Raw genomic sequence first — 26,840 nt, forward strand, 5'->3', positions numbered from 1 at the left:
GGAATACTAGAAAGAGAATGAAGACGGAAAGAAACAGGAGAAACATTAATATTCAAAACAATAATGACTGAGAATTTCCCCAAATTAATGTCAAACACCAAACCACAGATCCAGGAGCTCAGAGAACACTAAGCGGATGCCAGGAAAACTACCTCTGGGCATATCCTATTTACAATGAAGAAAATTAAAGACAAAAATAAAAAGAGAAAAGAAAAAAGAAAATCAAAGATAAAGAAAAAAATCCTTTAAAAAAAAAACCACACACACTTAAGAGATAAAAGAAAAATTTTGTTTTCTTATTCTTAATCAAGCATCCAATATATTTTTCAAAATAATAGCAACAATTTACTCAACTATGCATGTATATATATGCTTATGTATAAGTGAATGAATGACAGCGATGATTCTAAAGATGGGAAGAACTGGGAATATTTTCTTAACATAAGATATATGCACTACTGATAAGCAGTTTAATGTTATTTGAAAGTGGACTTGGATTAGTTATAAGTGTATATTGCAAACTCTATGGCAACCATTTTAAAAGCAAAGAGAAGTATAATATGCTAAGAAAAGAGAGAAAATAGTATCATACAAAATGCAGCTTTATTCATAATTTCCAAAATCTGGAAGCAACCAAGATGTCCTTCAGTAGGTGAACAGGTAAACCGTGGTACATCTAGACCGATTATTATTCATCACTAAACAGAAATTAGTTATCAAGCCATGCAAGGACATGGTGGAAACTTAAATGCGTATTACTAAGTGTAAGAGGCCAATCTGAAAAACTTTATACTGTAACTGTATGACATTATGGAAAAGGGGACAGTGTGAAGACACTAAGAAGATCTATGGTGGCCGGGGATTAGAGGGGAGGGTGAGATGAACAGGCGGAACATGAAAGATTGTTGGGGCAGTGAAACTAGTCTGTATGATACCATTAGGTGAATACACGTCATTCTACATTTTTGCAAACTCATAGAACGCACACCACCAAGGGTGAACCCTAATGTAAACTATGGAGTCTGGGTGATAATGATGTGTCAATATAGGTTCATACACTTTAGCAACGGTACCAATCTGGTTTGGGAAACTGATAATGGTGGGAGATATGGGTGGGGTGGGGAGTGACCAAGGGTTATATGGGAAATTTCTATGCTCAATTTTGCTGTGAACATAGAACTGCTCTCAAATAAAAAGTTTATTTTTTAAAGGATTTTTACACAATTAAGCCTTTGACAAATATTTTCCTTCTTTCTTCTTCATCACAATTATTTTTCTGCATTTTGCTATTTTCTTTTAAAATTTATTTATTTTAGAGACAGGGTCTCACTCTGTTGCCCAGGCTGAAGTGCAGTGGTGCTATCACAACCAGCTGTAACCTTCAACTCCTAGGCTCAAGCCAGGCTCCTACCCCAGGCTCCCCAGTAGCTGGAACTACAGATGCCTGCCACTATGCCTGGCTCATGTTTTAGTTTCTTTGTAGAGATGGGGCCTCACTATGTTTCCCAGGCTGGTCTTGAATTCCTGGCCTCAAGAAATCCTCCCACCTTGGCCTCACAAGGGGCTGGGATTACAGGCACACGTCACTATGGCTGACCCAATTTTGCTATTTTCTAGAACGTAATATGCATACATTAAATTTTGCTGAAAAACAACAGCAAAAAGAAAAATCAACAAATTTCTCCAATTATGACTAAAATCATGGACTATTTCCTTCTCATCTTTTTTACAGGCTGATTTTTAAAAATAATATTTTAATTAATGCAGAATATAAACCTGAGTGCTAAAAATCTGGCCCTTGGGAAGACAGGCTTTCAGATCATCTAACATCCTTATTTCCTTCTTACTCCCAACCTCTACTACACCTGGTTTTCTGGGCCTATCTCCAGAAAGCCTAACTCTGAGATAAGGGAGTACATTCAAGGCTGTAGGGAGTAGAGGGGAGTATCTCATGCAGCTTTCAAACACTCCTTTTCTTTTAAGGTCCCCATATGAACCTATCACTCTTCAGGCCCGCACTTCATTAATTTCTGAGCCTTTCCAATGTTCTGCAGGAAACATGCTTGCTCCTCATCAACACCCCCCACTGTAGGCGCTTAGATCTCACCTAGCTCCCCCTGGTAATTCAGTCATCACAACTCGAATTGCTTTTTGTCTTCATTGGGGATCAATGTTATAACTACTTTCAGTTCCATCAAAAGTAGAATTTGTTTTTCCATTCTTCATTCTCCTTGCCATTCTACGGTGATGGATGATTTCTGAGAGAAGAAAGAGGCAGAAAGCTCTCTATTCCATCACAATTCTTATTCTCATATGGTACTGTAATATCACATTATCTTTATTAATATGGCTTTATAATTTTTTTTCACTGTCTGGCAGGAACATGGTCATTTCAAATTTGACTGAATGTTTCTGAAAAAGTCTTTTCTATTTGTCTTTAAAGTTATGGGGAAGTTACCAGATAAGCTGGAAAGAAGTTCAGTATCCCAAACACCAATTTTCATATGTAGATCTTCCTATCAGATAACACCAGGCACAAACTGGTCAGTACCTGTTGACTGATTGTGAACAAGCCTTCTGGGAAAAGTCAGATGCATAGGGGCATTTATGTGAGTGTGGAGTTGTCCCTGAAAAGCTGTCACACGGTGAACTTGTTTCAGCCTGAGAAGAAAGGCTGGCTGACCTGTGATCACTTCTGGTGTCTCTACCTAGTCACCTCCAGTCGACTTGGTTCAACTGGAAGGTTCATGACTGGGCTGCTTCCTGGAGCCCTCAGACCAGAGGGCAGACATAACCCAAGAACTGCTTCTTAATTAAAGTAACAGAGATAAAAACCTAAACAGAGGGATAACAGCAGAGTATTAAATGCAAATAATTCCAATTGTGACTGACTTACCCAAATAAAGTAATAGCAAAAAACAGCTTTCGGTGGAATGGTTAAGTTAAGGCAACAGGCAGGAGACTGGCATGAGCTAATATTTTCATATTTCCATCACTTACTTATCATGTCCAGTGAATATTTAACTTTTGAGCATCTACCTTGGGGCTTAAGAATGTTCCTAACTTCCCTAAACTTCACATCCTTGACCAGTACACCACAGGATCTATTCACAACCCTGGGAAATATCTATGGCAAAGTTACTGTTCCCTGAACCAAATACATGAAAAGCCAGATTTCTCTACTCCCTGACAGTTTATATAGATGATGCTACTTTTACCTCAATTTATCTCTGTTTCAATTTACACACTACTGTCAGAATATTAGACCCAGCTCTGAGCACTTTAATCCTCACCTCAAAAATGGTCCCCCTCTGCTCACCAGCTCCTTGCGAGGCTTTCCACTGAGACACTCGGTTCTCCTCCAATGAATCTACTCTCCGTTCCCTGACTAAGCTGCAACATTCTCACCTCAGTGACTTTGCCTAGGGGTTGTGGCTTCCATCTCAAATGACCTTTACCAGACTACTGGAATGACAACTCTCCTTCAAGGCCAAGAGCCTCCTATTTTAAAAATAATGATTAGAACTTTTCATTTCAACAAAATGATGCAGAATTCACATTACGTTGAAAAAGGCAGGTGGTGAAGGAAATTCAAAGTCGAATAAATTTTGTTAACAATGCATCTCATATAAACCACTATGAGGTAAATAAAAAGAATGGACTTTAAAGTCAGATACATGTGGATTTAGCTACCTGGTCTGGCATCTTGTAATCTTGTGACTCTGGGAAAGTTATTCAACCCTTCTGGAACTGAGTTTTCTCCTCTATAAAATGGACATAATGATACCCGTGTCGCAAGTGTAGATGGCAGCCACAAAACACACACTTCCATATTCCATGCTGCCCTCGTCTTTCCCACGTTGTAAATTTTTCCCTCTCAGGTCTATGTCTTCCTCCTGTGCTATTCCCCAGCGTAGGCTTAGTTCCAAGTGCTGGTGGAAGATGTCTTCATACACCATTAAGGAGGCAATGCTCCCTCCTCCTATCATTGATAATATTCTGCATCACAGGGCTATGAGACCTCTAGTCTTCAGAGATTACTACATTCTGTGAAGGCAACCTCAAAAAAGTATGTAATTCTGATTTTCTTAGTTGATGATGCGTCACTCTGGTAACACTATTTAAATGGGTCTCTGTTTTCTCAAAACATGAGTACTCTTTGTTAAGCTGGAAGGGGAGGCAAAAGAAAATAACTTTGCTAGATTTCTTATTTAAATTGAGAGCCTTGGATCAGTTAAAATAAACATAGGTTCGCTGTGAGAATTAACCACAATAGTTGAGCAATGACTATTCAGTGGATAGAAGATAAAAAAATAGCCAGTGTTAATAAGACCATCAACAATAACACAACTGCACAACCGCTACTAACAATGTTGACCCTGTTCCGCCAGAGCATACAGTCCACATGCCTTTGAAGCCTTTGCCAAGATTTTTCTCTACTGGAGGGGTAAAAACCACTAAGCAAAGCCTGGCTTGTCTGAGTTAGCTGAGTCTCACAGCCAGGGTATTTGTCTGACCCTGTTTTCAGTGCTGAATTTGCCATCCTGTTGTAAATCAGTCAGCACAAACCCAGAAACATACCCTTTCATTTACTTAAGAGCACACAATCCTTCAAAGAGCAAAGAGGTTTGAGGAAATCCAATCTAAGCAAAGGGGAGAAAGGCCAGGAATACAGATTCCTCTGCTGAAGATAAATGCAATCTATCAAATGTGCACACGAATCCCTGAATAAGTAACACCAGCATTCCTTCGTGTTGTTTTGAAATTCAAACTACGTTAAGAAAAGAGCAAGGTGCCTTGCCTTTTGTCACACCACTAAGTCTCCACTCCGTCAGAATGCAATTAGCATTAACGGGAGATTTTATTACCCCTCTAAGTGTGTGTAAAAACCATGTGTCTCTAAAATGTATTATTTTTGTTGACATTTATCATAAAGACTATTAAAACAACATATAAAATGTCAATTTTGGCTTTCTTCACAGAATTAGGAAAAACTAATTTAAATTTCATATGGAACCAAAAAGAGCCCGTGTAGCCAAGACAATCCTAAGCAAAAAGAACAAAGCTGGAGGCATCACACTACCTAACCCCAAACTACACCATAAGGCTACAGTAACCAAAGCAGCATGGTAGTGGTACCAAAACAGATATGTAGGCCAATGGAACGCTTTTACACTGTTGGTGGGAGTGTAAATTAGTTCAACCATTGTGGAAGACTGTGGTAATTCCTCAAGGATCTACAATCAGAAATACCAATTGGACCCAACAACTCCACTACTGGGTATATACCCAAAGGATTATAAATCATTCTTCTATAAAGACACATATACACATGTTTACTGCAGCACTATTCACAATAGCAAAGGCTTGGAACCAACCCAAAATGCCCATCAATGATAGACTGGATTAAGAAAATGTGGCACATATACACCATGGAATACTATGCAGCCATAAAAAAGGATGAGTTCATGTCCTTTGCAGGGACATGGATGAAGCTGGAAACCATCATTCTTAGCAAACTGATACAAGAACAAAAAAACCAAACACCGCATGTTCTCACTCATAGGTAGGAGTTGAACAATGAGAACACATGGACACAGGGAGGGGAAAATCACACACCGGCGCCTGTCAGGGCGTGGGGGACTAGGGGAGGGATAGCATTAGGAGAAATACCTAATGTAAATGATGGGCTGATGGGTGCAGCAAACCACCACTGCACGTGTATACCTACATAACAAACCTGCACGTTCTGCACATGTATCCCAGAAATTAAAGTATTAAAAAAAAGTCAATGCTTCATTTGAATAGCTCATTGCACCCAAACTGGCTATTGTACAATTTTAGCTTATCTGATCTATTAACAGAACCCACACTCTCTAGTCTGATTAGAATGCATTATTTTTCCTGAGGGAAACCTGAGCTTAGGTTGTTGTTCTCTCTGAAACACCCCCACTAACTGGGATGTTCCTTGAAGCCAGCAGGGACTCTACCTTTTATCTCTAAATCCCCAGAGCCTACCTTGGTGCCTGGTACATAGCAGTCACTCAATGCATGGTTGTTGAGTTTATTTTTTTCTTAAATAATAGCTTTCATTTAGCCATATGCTGCTCTGTGGTAGACCCTTTGCTTACACAATCACGAACACTTATAACAAGTCTGTGAAGGAGGTTAACTAAGCCTGCCTTACAGATGAGGAATCTCAGATTTAGGAAGATTAAGAAAGTTGTCCACAGCTATACACCTGGTAAGTGACTAACAGCGATTCAAACTGCAAAGCCCAGTTGAAGGAGAGTCTGAAGCAGACACTGCACTGTACAAAGCACAGTTACCTATAATCACTGTCGATCTTGCAGTGTCTCGGGCACCACTGACTCCTCACTCTAACTATACCAAGTGGGAAGGGGGCACTGATCGGAATGTACTCTGACCGCAGACCATGCCCTAGAATTTAAGTCCCCAGACCCAGACTGTTTTCATTGTTCTCACTCCTGTCTCCTAAAAGCAGCAGGCAAGAACGCCAGTTTTTGAATCATTAGAATTGCACTGTATTTTCATTCTGATACCAAGTCATGAGACACCTTAGCTGGCTTAGGAAAGTCTGGTGATTGGAGACCTGCTCCCGAAGCCATAAGCAAGTTAACATATGTGAGTTTCCTCTGTAAACTCCAAACGGCTCGATGACAACAACACAGTGTTCAATGGTATCATGGTGGTGAAAAGAGCACAGCTTTTTGAATCAGAGACAGCAGAATTAGATTCTGCACCTCCCCCTTACAACTTGACCATCTAAGGCAAGCTGAGTGAATTAACCTCTCCAAGTTAAAATTCATCATCTGCAAAGTGTGCAGAATACCCACACTGCAGGATGTGGTGAGTACTGCCAGGTGTTCACCAACATCTGTTCTCCCTTGCTCCCAGGGCCTCAACTACATTTCCAGGTCCCTGACCCAACCCTAAAATCAGGCATGGCTACAGGACTAAGTTCTCTGCAATCAAATGGAAGTGAAAGCCCTGGAATTTAACATGACGAAGTTCTGTCCCTGACTTATTTCTTAGTTGGGAAGATTCATAACTATCTAATCAAACCCAATACTCAGGCCAGAAACATGAGAGATATTTTAAAACCTTCCCCTTTTCTCTCTAATTCATGTCATCCAGTCTATCAGTCATGACAATTCTGACTTTAGAATGTATCTTGAATCTATTTCATTCTTCCCATCTCCTCTACCAGCCTCCTTTAGCCTCCTTGTTAAAGCCATCGTCTACAACCTATGTTACGGTGACATTCTTAAGCGCATCTCATGCTTGACCCCTTGAATCCATCCTCTATATAGTTCTCTATATGGAATCAGAATCATCCTTTGGCAAACATGAAGGATTCAGTCACGCCGACATTTCAAACATTTAAATGGTTTTCCACTGCTTCGGAATGAAATTAAAACTTCTTCAAATGGCCTATGAAGGCTCTGCTTGATCCAGCCTCTACTTAACAGCCACCCGCCTCTTCTAGCCTTGCACCCTCATGGAATGGCTTAAGACTCCACCACTGGAAGAAGCCCATCCTTGATCACAAAATTCAAAGTAGGGGCTGGGTCCAGTGGCTCACACCTGTAATACCAGCACTTTGGGAGGCTGAGGCGCATGGGTCACTTGAGGTCAGGAGCTTGAGACCAGCCTGGGCAACATGGTGAAACCTCATCTCTACTAAGAATACAAAAATTAGCCAGTTGTGGTGGCGCGTGCCTGTAATCCCAGCTACTCAGGAGGCTGATGCAGGAGAATTGCCTGAACCGGCAAGTGGAGGTTGCAGTGAGCTGAGATCACGCCACTGCACTCCAGCCTGGACAACAGAGCGAGGCTGTCTCAGAAACAAAACAAAACAAAACATCCCAAACTTAAAGACTCTCCCTTGCATGAGAATCTTATTTGCCCTCCACTTACCACCGTTTCTAGTAATTCCTCTTTTTGTTTCCTTCCTGACCTGTTATTAACACCCCTGAAGATAAGTCCCAGGCAGGGAACATACTACTTTTATAGTGCACTCAGCTGGCAAGCACTCCTTCTCACTTTCTGTGTTCGTGTATATGTGTACACAGCATACCTGTGAGGCAGATATTAATACTATTCCCATTATACAGACAAAGAAGATGTGAGGCCTATGGAGAGTAAGCCCCTCCCTCCCTCCAGCCCCAGAGCCAGGTGCAGGCCCAGGCAGTCTCACGCCAGCGTCCTGGCTCCTGTCACCCATCATTTAACATCACTACACACCAGCACACCTGGCTCTTTGTCGGAGCTCAGTGAACACTGGCAGAAAGAATCATGAAGTAAACTTGTTTCTTGCACGTCTGAACATCCAGAGACACTTGGTGCCTGCCTAGGCGCTCTCACCCAGTCCTAGTTTTCTACTGATGCCGGGATGCATCTTCTGTCCCTTACTAAGTAAGTTCCTCTCGAGCAAGAATCATGATTTGCCTCTCATGATACCCGATAGCAGGCATTCAAAAAAGTTTTCCTAGTGTATGTGAACATTTAAAAATCATCAGAAATTAACCACAATTGCAATAAACTAAAATTCAATTAAGAGTTCCCATAAAAAGTAAGTACGACCGTCACCATTTATCATTTCGGTCATTTATAGAGCTGAGCTGAACCCAGAGGTACTCTGTGTTTCCAGAGTTAAAGAGCTGTTTTATAGATTGTATCTTTCTACTTCATGAGTGGGTAGAAATCATCTTTACTAGAAAAAAATAAGTGAGGGAGGGCGGGAGGCAGAGAGAGCTATTTCAAAGCTTTTTCCCCATTTGTCCTTAATCCTCCAGAGCAGGCAGTCCGCGCCAAGTCCAGCGTTTCAGAGCTTGGCCAGCCCGTGACAGACAAGCCTTCGTGATGAACGGCAGTGGCCTCATGCAAGCCTTGTTTCTCATCAGCAATGCCACCTGTGCTGCCCTTTCCCCCTTACTTCCCTAACTCCTCTCCCATTTCTCACTTTTCCTCCCATTTCCCCTTGTTCTTTCCAGCACTACTAGGCCAAATTATGGGGCTCAATACTGAGAAGTCCTGTCCACCTTACTGATAATTTCTCTCTTGGGAAACACCTGGGAAAGAGACCAAAAAAATCAGAACAGTACAGCCTAATGTGAGGTATCCTCCATTCTTCACAGGCATGCATTTATAAAAGCATGTGACTACTATAATACATTAGAGAGCCCCTTTATGGAACGTGGCTCTCTCTGTTCCATGAGTGGGTGGAAACAGGATTTACTGAAAAGCATAGTCTCAGCTTTTTAATGAAAGAAGCCTAGATAGGAGATTAGTCATTCAACCCCTCTCTCTCTTATCACTATCACCACACAGAAATATCTGGAAGAAAGGAGCAGTCAACTCAAATACCCAAGGAGGGCAATGGCCACAGAGATTTGTGCATCTCTTCCAGTGTAAAAAAACCTGGGATGGGCTAGGAGTGAATAAGGAAGTTCTATCCTCTCTAAAGCTATCTGTTATACGGTGACTTATGTGCTCTCCAAAATGATTATGTTAAAGTCCTAAGCCCCAGTACCCTACAATGTGACCTTATTTGGAAATAAGGTTACTGTAGATGGAATGAGTTAGGAAGAGATCACAGGAGAGAGTAAGTAGCCCCTAATTCAGTATGACCTGCATCCTAGTAACAAGGCGGTCAAGTGAAGACAGACACAAGGAGGATTCCACGTGAAAACGGGGGCAGAGACTGGGTGACGCAGCTACGAGCAGGAACACCAAGGACCGCTAGCTGCCACCAGCTGTGGGAGAGGAACGGAACAGATTCTGCCTCATAAAGAACTCACCCTGCCGACATGCCCTGATTTTAGATCTTTAGCCTCCAGAATTGTGAGAACAATTTGTGTGTTTTAAGCCACCCTGTTTGTGGTATGTTACTATGGCAGTTTTAAAAAACTAACACAGAATCACAATTCAGACTTATAAAAAACACAAGATGACCAAACCCAGCCCCTGGCAGCCAGATTGTCTCTAATTCAAATGCTCACTATTCAGTGGGTAGTCACATTTCTGCAAAAACAAAAATGCTGTTAAAAAACTTTTTCTGGCTAAAAAATGCATTCTCCTGGATGTCACACATCCACATACATTTACAGAAGCAGAATTATGTTGCAGATCCCAGGGCTTAGGAGTGCAGCCTCTGCAGTCAGACACCAGCCTGCAGGAGATCACATGCTAGCCCTGCCCCTCGCAAGCTGTGGGGCATTAGGACCTCCATGCCTCAGTCTCCCCCACCTGTAAGTGGGAATAATAAAATCGGCCTCACAGATGAGTATGCATGGCATACTGGGAAGCCTGCTCAATTACAACACAGAGGGAGAACTCAGCAATCCAAGCAGTGTGATCTCTATCACAGGCTGCAGCACTTCATTTTATTTTATTGCTCATTATTTTCCATTTGCTTTACTGTGAACTCATCCAGGACGGGGTCTAGGCCTTGGTCACTTGCTTTCCTTGCGCATGTGTGACAGGTAGTCAGACACCTCTGAGGCATGAAGGCATGAACATACTTCGATTTAACTCCTGTGACTGTGAGATCCCTGAGTGCAGGACCCGGGTCCTCCATGAATCCCAGAGTCCAGCACCAGGTGAGTGGCCACACAAAGGGCAATGGAAGTCGCTGTGCTGGAAGGACGTCTGTAGATATTGCTCAACTCCACCAAGCTAGGATGGGAGCAGGAATTAAATGTTTCATTCCAATTTCAAGGTCTGCGTTCGTCTGTTTCCTTTCTGCTTATCACACACATGACATGTAGAACAAAGGAGGGTGATACTTCCTCACTGAGGATTTTGGGGAAACTATTAAACCCAAGGTGGAAAAAATAATTCAAGAACATGACAAGTGCAGCTGTCAATAATTCTGCAGCAGGCAGCAAATGCCGAGAAATGCACTTATTCACTATGGCTGCCGATGTTGCCTGGAGAGCTCTGCAGTCTGGGAAAGAAATCCCTAGTCCAGACTGTATGATATGGATTCTGTCCCACTGGATTGGCCTTGTCTAGACTAGTGGTCAACAAACTCCAGTCCGTGGCACCCCAGCCACCTGCTTCTGTAAATGAAGTCCTGTTGGTGTCCGTCCCTACCTTTCCAGTTGTGTATCGCCTATGGCTGCTTCTGTGCTACAAGCAGAGTAAAGTAGTCCTAAGACACTGTACAGCCCAGAAAGCCTGAATCACTATCCGATCCTTCATAGAAAGGTCTGTTGATCCCTAACTTGGAGCATCCCACTGTGATTGCACTAAAAATTAGGCTTGAAGGGGACAGAGACCTTGTTTATCTGGCTCAGACCTATCTAGGTGATGACCAACCTGGTTTACAGTAGGTGCCCAATAAATCTACATAAAGAATGATCGTGAGGCCAAACGCTGAGATTTTATGACAGGTCGTGCCAACAGTGCTAGACACTGAGCAGGGCCAGTGTCCTGAAGCTCTGCCCTTTTTGACGGGATGAGGCTGTGCCACTGCTGGATGTCCCTTGACTGACTAGCTACCTGAGAACCCTCCGGGAGCACTGGGCTGGACAGACAGCCAGGACACCAGCACTGTTAAGAATCCAACAGCACTGAGCTGTCAGGACACATTCAACCCGACTAAGAAGAACCTTTCAGAATCCTTCTTCTATGTATACACATTTACTTTAGAAATGTTTTAAGGGAATAAACACTTGCAGAGCAGTTTAAATTTAAAGGTTCCCTTCTAGAGCTGAACCCAAACCAGCTGTCAGAAACCAAACATTTATAAATACAAATGCTCAAGGTAGTGAGCGAAAAAAAGATTTTTAGATCTAAAAGAAAAAGTCCAATCTACCCTGCCATAACAAAAGCAAAGAGGGAAACAGAGAAGCCAGGCGTTTCTGAGAATGGTCCTTTAATGTTAATACTAAAAGCATGTGGAAGTTCTGGCTCCAATAAAGTTGTTTATGGTTAGACTGAAGGAAGAAGTGTCCTTTAACTTGGGAAATGAATACACAGAACTTGCTGCATAAAGAAAGAATTCCGCACTGTTTCTCTTTTTCTGTTCTGTCCTCTCAAAGAACTGCTGCTTCCACGCAGCGCGTCTTCAAGCCAGGCGTGGGCAGGAGAGTCTCCCAGCCCTCCCCTCACCTGGCTCTGACCCGTGATCACAGGGACCTCGAGCATGTGGTGTCTTCTTTTTGGTGGGTTTGCACAACTGTAGCTCTTTATATAATCCAGGGATATTCTCCATTTAAATTTTTTGGATACTACTGAATTCCACATTTAAAGAGGTAGAAGGTTTAATAACACAGTTATAATATAATCACATTTCAATTTTTTTTTTTTTTTGAGACAGGATCTTGTTCTGTCACCCAGGATGGAGTGCAGTAGCACAACGATAGCTCATTGCAGCCTCCACCTCCTGGGCTTCAGTGATCCTCCTGCCTCAGCCTCTGGAGTAACTAGGACCAGAGGCATGCAGCACTGCAGCTGCCTAATTTGCTAATTTTTTGTAGAGACAGGGTCTCACTATGTTGCCCAGGCTGGTCTCAAACTCCTGGGCTCAAACAATTGTCCTACGTGGGCTTCCCAAAGTTCTGGGATTACAGATGTCAGTCACCACACCTGGCCCACACTTATATTTAAATAGAAGTAATATTCTGTGGTCTCAATTTCTGATGAAATGGGAAACAGTCAAAATGTCAGTCTGAGAGCTGATCTGACGTAACAGTAAAGGCCCATTTACAGGTTAAATGCTTCCACCAAAGAAACCTTAAAATAACATTTCCTAATTCAGTTTTTACTAATCCCCTTCTAAACCCACTTAATTTGTATTTAATTCATATCCCAATAATAAAATCAAGGTACTATAGAAACACTGCATATTCCACTAAACTGTTTCTACAATATTAACAAAATCTATTTACCCATAAAATATCAAAAATTCAGACAAGGACTGACTCATCGGATTTGCTCTGAGGACTGTTATATCCACGTAAATAAGGGAGTAGGATTTCCTTATCTATTTTGTAGCCACACCTTTGGAGACATGGTCAAGCATTCTTTACATGAATCAGGAAACACTGGAAAGTGGTTCGAATTTAAAGGTTCCAACAGCTGAACCCAAAACAACTGTCAGAAACCAAACATTTACAAACACAAATGCTCAAGTGAAAAAAGACTTAGATTTAAAAAGTCCTATCTACCCTGCTGTAACAAAGGGATGGGTTTAAAGAGCTGGGCTCTGCATGATGGTGGATGACGTCCACGTGGTCTTTCCTCCAGTGCTACCTGCTGAGAACCCCTGACACTGAAGGTCTCACAGAGACAAGATGTCCTGTCTCCTTTGCCTTATTTTGTGGCAGCTTTCAGGACATTGTTTTCAGTTATAACTTTTCATACTCTTTCACCCCAGGGGTTTGTGTTCCTACATTAGAATATAAATGCATTTTCATCAAAAGAAGAAAATAGAAAAAGAAAATTAATGACTAATTACAGCAAATTCGCTATTTCCCCCAAAAACTAGACACATCAAAATGCTGCTTTGTCCAAATTCTTCACAATATTGAAATCATGAAATGAAACGACAACCAGCTTTTATGACCAGCTAAGAAACGTATTTGATGAGATCAAAAGTCCAGAGCATGGCCCGCTGGGACCCATAACCAGATGCCCACAGCAGATTTTTAAATTGTTTGACTTTTCTTAAAATCTACGTGATGTTTTTCTCTTATTCATTTCAAACCTCCTGTGTGGGAGTGTTAATAAAATCTAGCATCTGTAAATTTCTCATATTGGTTTGATGAATCCTTGGTCAAATATTCTCCTTTACTCTGGCTCTAAATGATGTGATCTCAGCAATCTCCTGAAAGTAGCCAACAATTAAGACAAATATTTAAAAGCCCCATTGAAACCACAAACAAAAGGCCCCCAAACACTAAAGACTGAGTCTCCCAACACATGCTATGATGGAATCATTTCCATTCTAAGGAATCAGTAGCAAGGAGAACAGTTAGCTCGTGCTGAGAAAGGGCCAGGAAAAAGTAGAATGAGGGAGAGAATAAATGTATGTTTCAGCTTAAAGCTAATCATATTCTAAGTCACTTAGAATGCAACATTTCCAAAACCTTACATGTGTATTTCATTTGAACAAACTCAATCAACTCTACTCTCTCTCTTTTTTTTTTTTTGAGACAGAGTTTTGTTCTTGTTGCCCAGGCTGGAGTGCAGCGGCGTGGTCTCAGCTCACTGCAACCTCTGCCTCCCGAGTTCAAGCAATTCTCCTGCCTCAGCCTCCTGAGTGGCTGCGATTTCAGGAACCCAACACCATGTCTGGCTAATTTTTATATTTTTAGTAAAGATGGGGTTTCACCATGTTGGCCAGGCTGGTCTCAAACTCCTGACCTCAGGTGATCCATCGCCTCGGCCTCCCAAGTGCTGGGATCACAGGAGGGAGCTCCTGACCTCAGGTGATCCATCGCCTCAGCCTCCCAAGTGCTGGGATCACAGGCGGGAGCCACCGCGCCCAAAGTGCTGGTATCACAGGCGGGAGCTCCTGACCTCAGGATCCGTCGCCTCGGCCTCCCAAGTGCTGGGATCACAGGCGGGAGCCACCGCGCCCGGCCCGACCCTACTCTCGTCTCAGTATTCAGTGGCCAAAACTGCTTCCTAATTCAAAAAGAAAAATTATGTCATTAGGAGCAAATTCCGTCAACTTCACAACCATGCACCACAAATCGATTTGTGCCTGTACCCGTAGAAGCAGCTCCCCTCCTGTGCAAGGTGTGTGCACTCACTTGGGCCCTGGATCATCTAGGAGAGCAGTTCTCCAGCTTGAGTGTACATGAGAATCACCTGGAAGGCTCATTAAAACACAGGCTGCTGAGCTCCAAACCCAGAGTTTGTAATTGAGTAACCTGAAGGGAGGACTGACAATTTACTTTTCTAACCATTTCCAGGTGGTGTTTATACAACCAATCCCAGAGCAGACTCTGAGAACAACTAATCTAAGGCCAGCTATATTGATTATCCTCTCCTCATCCCAGATTTTTTAGCCTCTCCCTTCATATTTCTCCTTTCCTTGAGCATATAAACATGTTCAAATTTGTCATCTTAAAACACAAACAAAAATCTCCCTGATCTCACTGGGAATGTGTGTAGTGTTTCTCTTTCCCTCTGTACACAGGGAGATTCTTAACAGAATGTTCTCCATACTCCACTTCCAGCCCACTTCTTGCTCTGTACTCTATTCGCCATCTCGATTCTGCTGAATTTGCCCATCTCACAATCCCACATGAACTTAACAGTTTCCAGGCCAAGGGATACCTCTTAAGTGCCTGTTTTACTCTCTGCCATATCTAGCACTGCTCACCTGCCCACACAGGACTCCCTTGGATTTTATAACATCTCCTTATCCTGGGTCTCCCACCACCTCCCTCACTGCCTCCCTTTCAGTCTCCTTTCTCGGAATGTCTGCTGTTCACCATCCCCGTCAGTGTTGGTGGTCCCCTGGGACCTGTCCTTAGCTCTCGTCTTTCTCACTCCATACATTTTGCCTGAGATTTCTCATCCATGCATTTTGCCTGAGATTTCTCATCCATGCCTGTCTTTCACCTATAATCCCTATAATCTATATCCTAATGGCTCAAATCTAGACTTCTCTCCTAAACTTCAACTATATATAATGACCAGCAATTAGACAATTCTATTTGTCCAACAGGCATCTGAAAGTTATCAATACTTATAAGTGAATCCATTAATTTCCACCTGGTTCCTGTTCCCCTTCTTTCATTTCTTAAAAAAATGGCTCCTCCAACTACTCAGTCATGCAAACCACCTGTATGTCCTTAAGGAAAAACGTATACTTATGTCTCAAGCACAATCATATCCCAAGTCCCGTCCAATCCAGCTCTTAACTGTACCTCAAATCTGTTCCTTTGTTCCCATCTCCGTGACTGTTGCTCCAATTTAGGTCAACATCATCTCATCTGGAACAATGTAATGTACACCATTCAGGCCTATTAAGTTCTCTACTTCTAATCTCTACACTGCTGATACAGTAATCTTTCAGTCTTACAGGACAATCCTCCCTGCAAAACTCTTCAATGGCTCCCTGTGGCCACTGAAATAAAGCTGCAACTCTTCTGCATGGCACTCAGCTTTTAATACTTGGTTCTTCTCTTTCTTAACCCCATTTCTAGTCACCTCCTCCTCCTATTTTAAGCTCTAATACCAAATATCTTTACCAATATCTAATACCAATATCTTTGAATGTGGCATGCTCTCTTACAACGGAAAGCTTCTACATATTTTATTCTTTCTGCTTGGAAAATTATTATTAAAATCCCTGCACCAACATGCTCTTCTTTCCAAAACCTTCTCCAATTTTCTTGAATTTGGACTCCATTCTGCCTCTCATTCCACTTGAAATCTGCCTCCATTAAAGCAATTATCTGTTTCCAAGCCTAACACTGCACCATTCAAAGGTTAAGTCCTTGAATCCCTAGTGCTGAGAATACCTGGCTCAAAATAGGAGCCTTACTACAAAGTATTTTTATATACGTATATCAGCGATTCTGAACAAGGAAACACACTCCCCTGGCAGTATACTAAGGGGGTCTATCAAACATTTTAGGATTTTTTGTGTTTAATTCTGCTCCTACAAAATTTTAGATGCTTAACATCAAATATTTATTTCATCTCAACTGTAACATGTTTCATCTCTTGTTTACTTCATTTCTTCAAGGACTTGGGAGAGAACACGCTGAAATTCAGGTTGGTGATGTTAGGAATCTGTTCAAAGATTTTCTGGAGAAATTTTCGCACTATCTCGTCATCAGAAGAATGAAGGGAGCCGAGGGAGGCTGATGCTCTGGAGTTTTACATTTTCTGTACCTGTTTGTTTGCTGCCATTTTCATACAAGGCAGCTGCTCCCAAATACATTTTTGCTATATGCAACTGTGCTGTTACTCCTGCAGCTGGTCTAGGTTTTATAGATTACTTGCACAGCCCCCTAGTGAGCCCAACTGCTTTTACACTATTATGATATCATAAACAAAATTATATAAAATTTTAAGGCCAGTAGTAAATGCCTCAATTAGCTGACTGGAACATGTAGCATTTGGGCATTTTCATAGTCTTCAGTGAAGGTTTTACTGCCCTGAAAAGCCCACCCTGTACATTATCAAAGAACAGAAAGTCTTCATGTCTCCACTCTTGGCTGTTCCAGTATAAAGGTGACCCACCCATACCCACATGCAAGGCTGGCAAGAAACGGTCATCATCGAAGAGAATATGTTAAGTGCACTGAAACAGGCTGTATACGACCTTCCTCAGGCTTCAAGAGGTTAAAGTCGTGCCTTACAAGTATTTTAAAGAAAACTGGTACAGGAAGATACACCAAATGAACATGTATTTGAGAATCAAGAGGCAAACATCAATAGAACTTGAACGTATTTGGGTTTTATGTAAATGTCGATGTACACGTTGTGGGGCAACTTGGTTCTCTGCTGGAGAGCATACCTCATTTTAAATGAGTCATCGCTTGCAGATGAACAGGAAAATGCTGACAGATCTAACCGAGATAAAACGGATCACAGCCGTCTCGGAAACAACACACTTTTATGATGAAACCAACTTATATTCATGCCTCCGAACACAGCTCAGGCCTGAAACCGAATTGAAGAATGTCCAGAAGTTCTTGAAGAATCCACATGTTCCTATAATCATCCACTGATCAATTTCCCAAGAGAAAAGAACTTAAACAAGGATGGGAAATTCCAAGATGTTTACTATCCAGAGATATATCTGCATCCAGAGAGACTTCACACCCAGACCAGAGGGAGATACGGCCTTACTGTTCACTGATGTAGTCAGATTCCTAGAATTTTGTGCTAGCATCTACCCAACACACACCATTACTGTTTTAGAGATAAATTAGAAAACACCAAAAATTAGAGGTAAAAAAGATCTAGAAAACAAATTAATTGGAAAGAACTAAGGAAGCCGGAGCCGGGGAAATTTAACAGTGATTACTAACAGGTGTTATCCATTGAAACTTTTCTGTGTTCTTTAGGCTTCAGGCTAAGAACGTTGCGTTTTCTTATTTCTTACAACATTTTAAAATTCCAGCTTTACAAATATGAAAACTAAGCCTTAGAAATATTAAGAGATTTACCCAAAACGTATGACTTATAAACAGTGGAGATGGAATTTGAACACAGTCTTTCTGACTCCAAAGTCCCAGCACTTAAGTACCACACTCGAGCCTGGAGCAAAGGCTCATGGGTGACCCCAGTCTTAAATATCTGAGGGTTTGTAATATGGAAGACAGAAGAGATTGGTTGTATTCTAAACTAGGAGTTCTCCAAACCTGTTTGTTCTAGAGAATCATCTCTAAAACTTAAAAACAAAAATCCCAGTTCCTAAGGTCCTACTCACAGATTCTGCTTCAGCTGATCCAGCTTAGAGGCCAAAAAACTGTATTTTTATAACGCTCTGCTGGGTTTGAGAATCACTGCTCCATACCTCAGAACTAGAGTAAGCGCAGAGGAATTACTAGGAGGCAAGTTGGGCTTTACATTATGAAAACAGACAAACCAAACCAAACAAAACACACACACCCTGCCACCCACACACCAGTCCTAACCATCAGAGCTACAAAACCTCCCCACCCCTCTGCCCAGTCCTAACCAACAGAGCTTCACAACCCGCCCCCCACCACCCAGTCCTAACCAACAGAGCTACACAACCCGCCCCCCACCACCCAGTCCTAATCAACAGAGCTACACAAACCTCTCCCATGCAGTCCTAGCCATCAGAGCTACACAACACAACCTCCCCACCCCACCCCGGCCTAGTCCTAACCACAGAGCTACACCATCCCCACTCCCTCCCAGTCCTAATGAACGGAACTGCCCAAACGTAGTTGCAGCTACCTCATAAAGCAACATGATATAATGGAAAGAACTCAATTTCTGAAAATAGAAGTCCCCATTTCCTGCTCTGGTTCAGGCATTCTTAGGTGTGTAGCCTTGGTCAAGTTATTTTCCCGGAGTCTCAGTCTGCTCAACTGGAGATTATTAGAGAACACTTACCTTGAAGAACTGTTGTTAAAAATTAGAGACAATTAGGTAAAATTCACAGAACCGTGGCTGACGTGGCAGGGGCTCAGAAGCAAAGGGCACCTGCCCACCTGAAATGCAACTGCCCATGGAGCTGCCACAGCAAGGCTCTGTAAGGGGATGGTGTGGGCTCCTCTGCGGCACCCCTTCCTCTTATTCCCACTGTCGTCCCACCCACTGAAGTGGCCACGTCTGATTGGCTAAGTCCAGGTTTTAGCAATGGGCTCTGATGGACCTAATCCAATCAGCCCACACCTGGCCCCACTGCCACAGCGATAGGCAATGACCAGAGCCCAGGCCCACCAGCAGATGGTGTTCCTCTGGCAGAGACTGGCTTGGGAGGAGGCTGGGTATGTGTCCAAAATTGGGCCAATCAGAGTGAACTCAAAGACTTTTGTTCGACAATAGGAGGAAAGGGAGGGTCTCCTCTTCCAGACAGTGTGATATGTCAGCCGGAGAGCTGACACAGCCATACTGCTACCAAGAGCCTTTATCAAACTACTTCTGAAGCCTGAACTAACTCCATATTTTTGAGATCTGTGAACCAATAAATTCCCCTTATCAGATTATTTAAGCCACTCTGAGGTTGTTTTTCTATGGCCAAGGCTTGAACAACACATTGTAACCTACCCAGAATCCCCTGGATGGGAGCGGTGAGACAGAACCACTTAGATCATTTCTAACTTCACGATTCCATGACTTCTCAGACTTTGTATAATTAATACCCGTCTTCACATTTACAACACTTTTGATGACCGGTTTCTTCAGCCCAGAGCATCCTGTCCCCCTTCCTCTTCCTAAGAAATCCTGCTTGCCTTTTAGGGCCCAACTTCACTGGTCGCACTGCCGCAAGATCTTTGAAGAGGAAACAGTTAATCCATCTTCCTGTGCACTCCCCTGGCACTTCACTGTTTCCTCTCTTACCTCAATTTCAGTGTGTCTTTTTCTCACTCCTGTCTTCACCTACTTTTAGGCTGTGTGCACCTAAAGACATGGTCCCTATCCCTAGGCATTACTTGTTAACAGGCCGACTGTGCAGCAGAGTAGCACAAATCCGGCTTACTGCACGTGTCCAATGCCTAACGTGGGGCCAGGCCTGCAGCAGGCTCACAGTAAACAACCACTAACTCGTTAAATGCCACACCAGTGGTTAGCTGGATGCAAAGAAGAAACAACAAAGTCTTCCGCCTTAGCCTTCTAGGCGTCTGACCTTGCACCTTGAAGGAATTAAAGAGTAATACATTCCCCATCTTGCACTGCTGATTTCCAATGACGAGGGGGTTTTCCCCCTCCCACAGAGGATTACAAGCCAATTTAGGTATGGTAGGGTTTTTGGGGCTGAAGGTGGTTTAGAGTTTTTTCCAACATTATTAAACTTACTCAGCGCTTAACATCTATTAATTAAATTACATTTTCTATAATAAAAGTAGAGAACTCAAATCCTATAGATGCCCTGATCTTAAGATATAAAAATTCAATTTTTAAAAAAATTACACACAAAAAATATCTATTCTGTGACCTGTAACACCACACAACTGCAAATTTAATATCATCCTACGTTACTTGAGGTAGTTGGAAGGTGTTTCTTCTATGTTTGTTGTATTTAGCTTTTTCTTTTTAAATTTTATTATTTATTTTTGAGACAGGGCCTCAGTCTGTGGCCCAAACTGGAGTGCAGTGGTGTGATCATGGCTCACTGCAACCTTGACCTCCTCCGGCTGCAGTGAGCCTCCCACCTCATCCTCCCACGTAGCTGGGACCACAGGGATGTAGTTGGGACTACAGGCATGTAGTTGGGACTACAGGCATGTACCACCACACCTTGACGACTTTTTATTTTTTGTGAAGACAGGGTCTCACTATGTTGCCCAGGTTAGCCTCAAACTCCTGGGCTCAAGCAATCCTCCCACCTTGGCCTCCCAAAATGCTGGGATTATAGACAAGAGCCACCGGTCCCAGATACCTTTTTCTTTAAGTGAGAAAAATGGCAAGAGAGAACTGTCTCCTCCTGCTACTTCTATTTGGTCATCCAGCTATCTAGACCTTGAATAACATTTCTGGATCTGACGTGGTTTCAGTCACTACAATTAGAAAGGAAGTATACACAATAAACTAGGAGTAGATTTGTTATTCGCACTCCGACACTTGATTACTGTCTCAAAAACTAGGATACTTCCTGCAACCCAAAGCCCTCATTGACAGGAACTCCGTCTGAAGGAAGGGAGTGGCCTCTAGAAGCAGGAAAAGGCAAGGAGGCAGATTCTCCCTAGAGCGTCCCAAAGGAGCCAGCCCTGCCCACAGTCTTGAATTTAGTCCAGTGGGACTCACGTCGGGCTTCTGACCTCCAGAGCTGTAAGACACCACGTGTGTGGTTTTTAAAAGTCCTGCGTTTGTGGTAATTTGTTAGACAGAAACAGAAAACACGTGCACTGTGTTCCTGTGCCAGTGGCTACTCACTTGTGTCGACAGCAGCCCCTTTCCAAACAGTGCTGCTGTGTAAAAGAAACTGTTAGCTTCTCAGACATGAAGCACAAGAAGTCACAATCATAAGTTGAAGTCGATCAGAAAAAAGGAAATACTAAAATTTACCAGAGATCCAAATGAGAAAAATTCAGATAACTACTCATATGAGTATCAAACATTCCTCTTATATTCACAAAACAGACCTGAATAAATACATGCTTTAACTAAAATGATTTCTTTTCTGTATGTGGATAAAATGCCCTTATCCATGAATTTAACACATAATTTACAGAGCCTCTCCCACTTGTCAGGCACTGGGAAGAATCCTGAGGGCTTCCTACCTTCAAGATGCTTGCCATCTATCTGAGCCAGGGCAAGTGTGGAAAAAACTTTTTCACATTAGTTCATTAATGCTAAAATAGGAACTAGGAACAGAGCCACAGCTTAAAAGTTATGTTGTCATAGAGATACAGGCAGAGAACTAAGCCATGTGCATTTGTTACCTGTTTCTGAGCAGCTTAAAGCAACCAGCTAAACTACTTCACACAGTCCTGAGGGTCAGGAACCTAGGAGTGTCTTAGCTGGATGGTTCTGCCTCAGGGTGTTTCAGGAGGGTGCAGTCCAACTGTCACCCAGAGCCAGAGGCAACTCAGAGATGGACAGAGGCTGAAGCATCTAAGCTTACTCATGTGGTTACTGGTGAACCTCGGTCACTCCCTGTGGTTTGCCAGGGGCCTGGGGTACTTGCCAGGAGGGCTTCTCCACAGAGCTGCTACAAGAAGGCAGGTGGTTTCTCCCCAAGTAAGTGGCCTGAGAGAGATATTCTGACCAAAACAGAAGCCAATGTGAACCTCAGAAATGACCTGCCATCATTCCTGTCATATGCTATTGGTCACACACACCAACGGAAGACAGCGTGGGAGGGGAGTACTCAAGGGTGTGAGGATCAGGAAGCAGGAATCACTGGGCCTCATGTTGAAGCCTCACTGTCACACCGTGTTCTTCCAAACATTTCAGCAAGGGCAACCATGCAGTAAACTACACACAGTTCTAGAATGGCGCTCATGAGGCCTGGAGTAGTCATGGATCAGCTACTCTACAGTCCAGCAAGGCCTCGGCTTCCATAGCTGCAAAATGACAATGGAGTCCAACTGTAAATAATACTGGGTGGCCCAGGGCTGCTGCTTCTGCACTCAACATTTACTGGGTGTTCATCATGTGCCAGACACCGTTTGAAGCATCACACCCTTAACTCACTTACTTCTCATTACGACGCTCTAAGGTGGTTACAATTGTCATTGCTGCATAAGAGCTGAGAAGACTGAGGCAAAGGGTGTTCACCATTAGTAAGAGGCAGTCAGGATTTGAACCTAGGTGATCTGGCATCTAAACCCACACTGTAAGCCACTGTACTCTCTAACAGAGGGTATGGAAACGATGCAAGCAAGTGAACTACTTATAAAGTCATCAGTAACACTAAACTCTAAAAGAAGAAACCGTGTTTAAAATTGGGTTAAAAAATAGACAGGAGTCAAGCATGGTGGTGCTCACCTATAACTGCAGCTACTAGAGAGGCTGACGTGGAAGGATCACTTGAGCCCATAAGTTCAAGGCCAGGCTGGGCAACAGAGCAAGACCTTGTCTCAAAATAAAATTATATATATAAATATGATTCCATTTACATGAGGGACCTAGAGGGTCAAACTTATAAAGATAGAAGGAGGGATGCCAGGGCTGAGGGAATAAGGAATGGGGAGTTATTATTTTATGAGTATAGAATTTTAGTTGGAGATACTGAAAAGTTCTGGGGGTGGATGGTGGTGATGGTTTGACAACAATATGAATGTATTTAATATCATTTGAACTATACACCTAAATGATTTAAATTGTCAATTTTATGTTATATATATTTTACCACCATAAAAAATAGACATTAAACTACAATATCTGATATTCCATCCAGCAGCTTACTTCAAAGGACAAATCCCACATAGCTAATAGCTTTAGATGCTTAGAAATTAATTTAGTTCTAAGGCATATAAAGGAATCCAAAAGAACTTGTCTTTCCTGGTTGGTCCATCATCTTTCACTCAACTTCTTTTCATTACAGAAAAAAAAGAAAAAACAAAACACAATCAAAGTCACACGAGTTTCCTTTACTCTTATGTCTCCCAAGTCACATAAGCAGCATTTTGAAGTGGAGACTGTAGTCCATTCCTAAACCCAGGAAAATCTGCCCACACAAGGTGCTTCACAGCATAAACGTTAGGAACTACTCTACGATTCTTATTACTTCTACCCTTCCTGTGATGAGCCCTGTGTGTTTCAAGAGTCAGAGATCAGCCCAACAAAATGAAAGCAAAGGCATCAGCTGAGAGGGGCATGGGACTTTAGGTAAAGGGACACATGATGAGTGGGCCCTGCCATCGGGTTACTGTTGTCCATGTGCTGGATGGTTAGACAGGCTGTGAGAGTTACTCTCTCTAGAGGTCTGCGCTTTGGATTTATGTCCTTGTCCTGCCCTCATCTTCTGAAATAATATTTTCTCCCGATGCATCAAGGAGACAGGGACTCCAAGCATTTTCCTCACCACCCTGGTCATCTCCCACATTTAAGAGGAAAGTTATAATTTCATGAGGCCTTTGCTTGCCTCATTTCAGAAATGGGTGAGGGTGTAGTCATAAAATGAAATTGTATGCCCTTAGTTAAGAACATACATTTAATTCACACTCACTTCCCTCTTTTTATCCATCCATATGCAGATCACCGTACTAAGTGGTATGAAGTGAAATTGAGAAAGAAACTTAAAAAAAAAAAGCCACAAAAAGGACACAGGTAAAATCTAACCTTTGGCTGGGCGTGGTGGTTCACACCTGTAATTGCAGCACTTTGGGAAACCGAGGTGGGGGGATCACGAGGTCAAAAGATCGAGACCATCCTGGCCAACATGGTGAAACTCAGTCCCTACTAAAAATACAAAAATTAGCTGGGGTTGGTGGCAGGGTGCCTGTAATCCCAGCTACTCAGGAGTCTGAGGCAGGAGAATTACTTGAACCCAGGAGGCAGAGGTTGCAGTGAGCCGAGATCACGCCACTGCACTCCAGCCTGGCAACAGAGCAAGACTCTGTCTCAAAAAAAAAAACTAACCTTCAAACAAATTATCAAGACACATGAATAAATAAAAAACATCAATTATGAATTATTAAGACACATGAAAAAAACACCACTTATGTCCACTAAACAAATCGTCATGCTTGCTAAACCTACATATCACAGGTGGCTTCATAAACTTCAGGACAACCTGAGAAGAGGCCCCATGCTTCACAGAAGTCCCCGTGCTGGACTAGAAATAACTAGGTCCAAACCCTGAATTTCCCATGAATTCATTTATTGTTTATGATGACTTCCACCCATCTGACAAGAACTTAGCCTAAGTCTGTTTATACACCTGAGAAATGGAGAACAGTAACAAATGCCTGAGGCTGCTGTGAGGATTCAACAGGTAATTTATGCCAACATGTTTGGTAAATATTTACAGATGCTACAATTATCAACATTAGGGCTGGGTGATATTTCAAGATAGAAATTTGTATTCTTCTCTCTGCATTGCCTCTTTTTCTCCCACAGATCAGACTCTGCTCAGTGCCTCAGGGGAGGCATGTGGCAGTACAGAAAGCACAAGCCATCTGCAAAATGTGGGACGCCACGGGTGGGGAGAGAATAATACAGCCCGAAGGTCTGACAGAGTAGGGGCCTCAGCCCCACGTCTAAGCAGTGCCACCACCCAGAAGCGCAACTTCCCCAGGAGGGAACTCACGCGACTCCTGAGTCCTATGTGTGGTAAGGATGCCTCAGAGAGCCACCGGGCCTGCAGGTGGGGTAGGCTGCGAGAGCCATGCCCCTAACAGCTTGCTTCTGGGGATGAGCCCAGAACCCTGAGAGGAGAGATTACGTTTTCCACCAAGCCAGTGGAAAGAGAATCAGAGCCAGAAATCAGGCAGATTTATATGAAAAAAAAAATGAAAATGTTATTTTTGGCACATTAGAGTTTGGGGACTGAGTTTTATGCCCATTACAATATTTAACTTCCCAACACCTAAAATCTTTCTGGCAGTTAACAATGAATGCCCAATGTAAGAAATGTTTCTCATTTTACTTTATAAATACATATATATAAACCACCTTCTCCTACTAAAAAGAGCTCTAATGAAAGAGCGCCAGCAGGGCATAAATTCTGAAATGACTTTCTCTATGTTGCCAGGCACATAGAGGATGTGAAATAAAAAGCTGTTGGCCGGTGGGTGACAAAGTGTCCAGAGCGGCTCATAACTTCCCGAGACTCCTGCAATCAACGGCACACACCTGCCATCAGTGGGCTGGGATTAGGGGTACAGCCTGTTGTGATCAATGGACCTTTTCTCCATGCAATGCTAATAGTTTCTATAGAACAGAATTCACGATACAGGTGTTACTATAAACACTGTCATCTAACCACTGGAAAATTGAACAAACAGATACATACTCATTAGGCCAGGACTTCATCTATCAAGAAACTGAATGCATTCCCAGAGCCTAGAAGAGTACTAGGCACAGAGTGAAAATTCAGTAACCATCTGACCAATGTTGACTGACAGAAGACACACGACCTCTACCCTCACCTATGAAATACGAAGCAGAGGTATAACTCCAACAAATAAAGCCAAGCCCAGTACTTAAAAGCTCAAAACAACTCAGGTGCAACACACTGAACAAGAGCTGGCTAGCTTTCCAGTGTCTTCATCCACACTAGCGACACCTGCAGAAACACAGGAAGTCAAAGCCCACGGGAGGGGAAGATGGGGGAGGGAGAGGGGCTCATTACCAGCTCCTCCTCCTCTTCAGCAAGATGCCTCTGTTCTTTCCATGAAGAAGTCTGCCGCAGAACATGACCTACATCCAGCTAAGCTCTGATTTATGAATTGGCACGGAGATGACACTAGCTGGTGCGCATACCATGGCGCCTGTGCCCAGGGAATGTGCATGTGCTGCGTTCCTTCCGTAGGTGCCTCGCGGTCGCTCTGCTCTTAGGGCTTCCCCACTCAGTTCAGGCCATGGATTTTAATTAATGAAAGGAAACACTGGCCCTACAAAATGAGACGCTTAACGAATTTATTTAATAATGCCAAATATGGGGAACTTCTTTAAGTAGAGAAGCGAAAGGAACGGGAGGAAAAGATCAATTTGCTGAAAGACATTCAAAGCAACTGAGTCACCTGGGTGTT

General features: G+C 42.8%; 1 protein-coding gene across 3 annotated transcripts in view; it reads right to left on the minus strand.

The window, feature by feature from the left end:
• Positions 1-26,840, minus strand: part of SMYD3 (SET and MYND domain containing 3) — a 778,672-nt gene that overhangs the window by 270,517 nt on the left and 481,315 nt on the right. Inside the window, exon 1 of one of the 3 annotated variants that reach the window (XM_064383676.1) lies at positions 19,090-19,198. The exons of the other annotated variants lie outside the window; for them this stretch is intronic. The gene's annotated coding sequence lies outside the window, so the exon portion shown is untranslated. Of the gene's footprint in view, positions 1-19,089; positions 19,199-26,840 lie in introns of those variants that run through there. 3 annotated transcript variants of the gene reach the window in all.

Source organism: Aotus nancymaae, unplaced genomic scaffold (genome assembly GCF_030222135.1).
Source record: "Aotus nancymaae isolate 86718 unplaced genomic scaffold, 86718_ANA_hifiasm-v0.15.2.pri h1tg000032l_0, whole genome shotgun sequence".
NCBI classification, from domain to species: Eukaryota; Metazoa; Chordata; class Mammalia; order Primates; family Aotidae; genus Aotus; species Aotus nancymaae.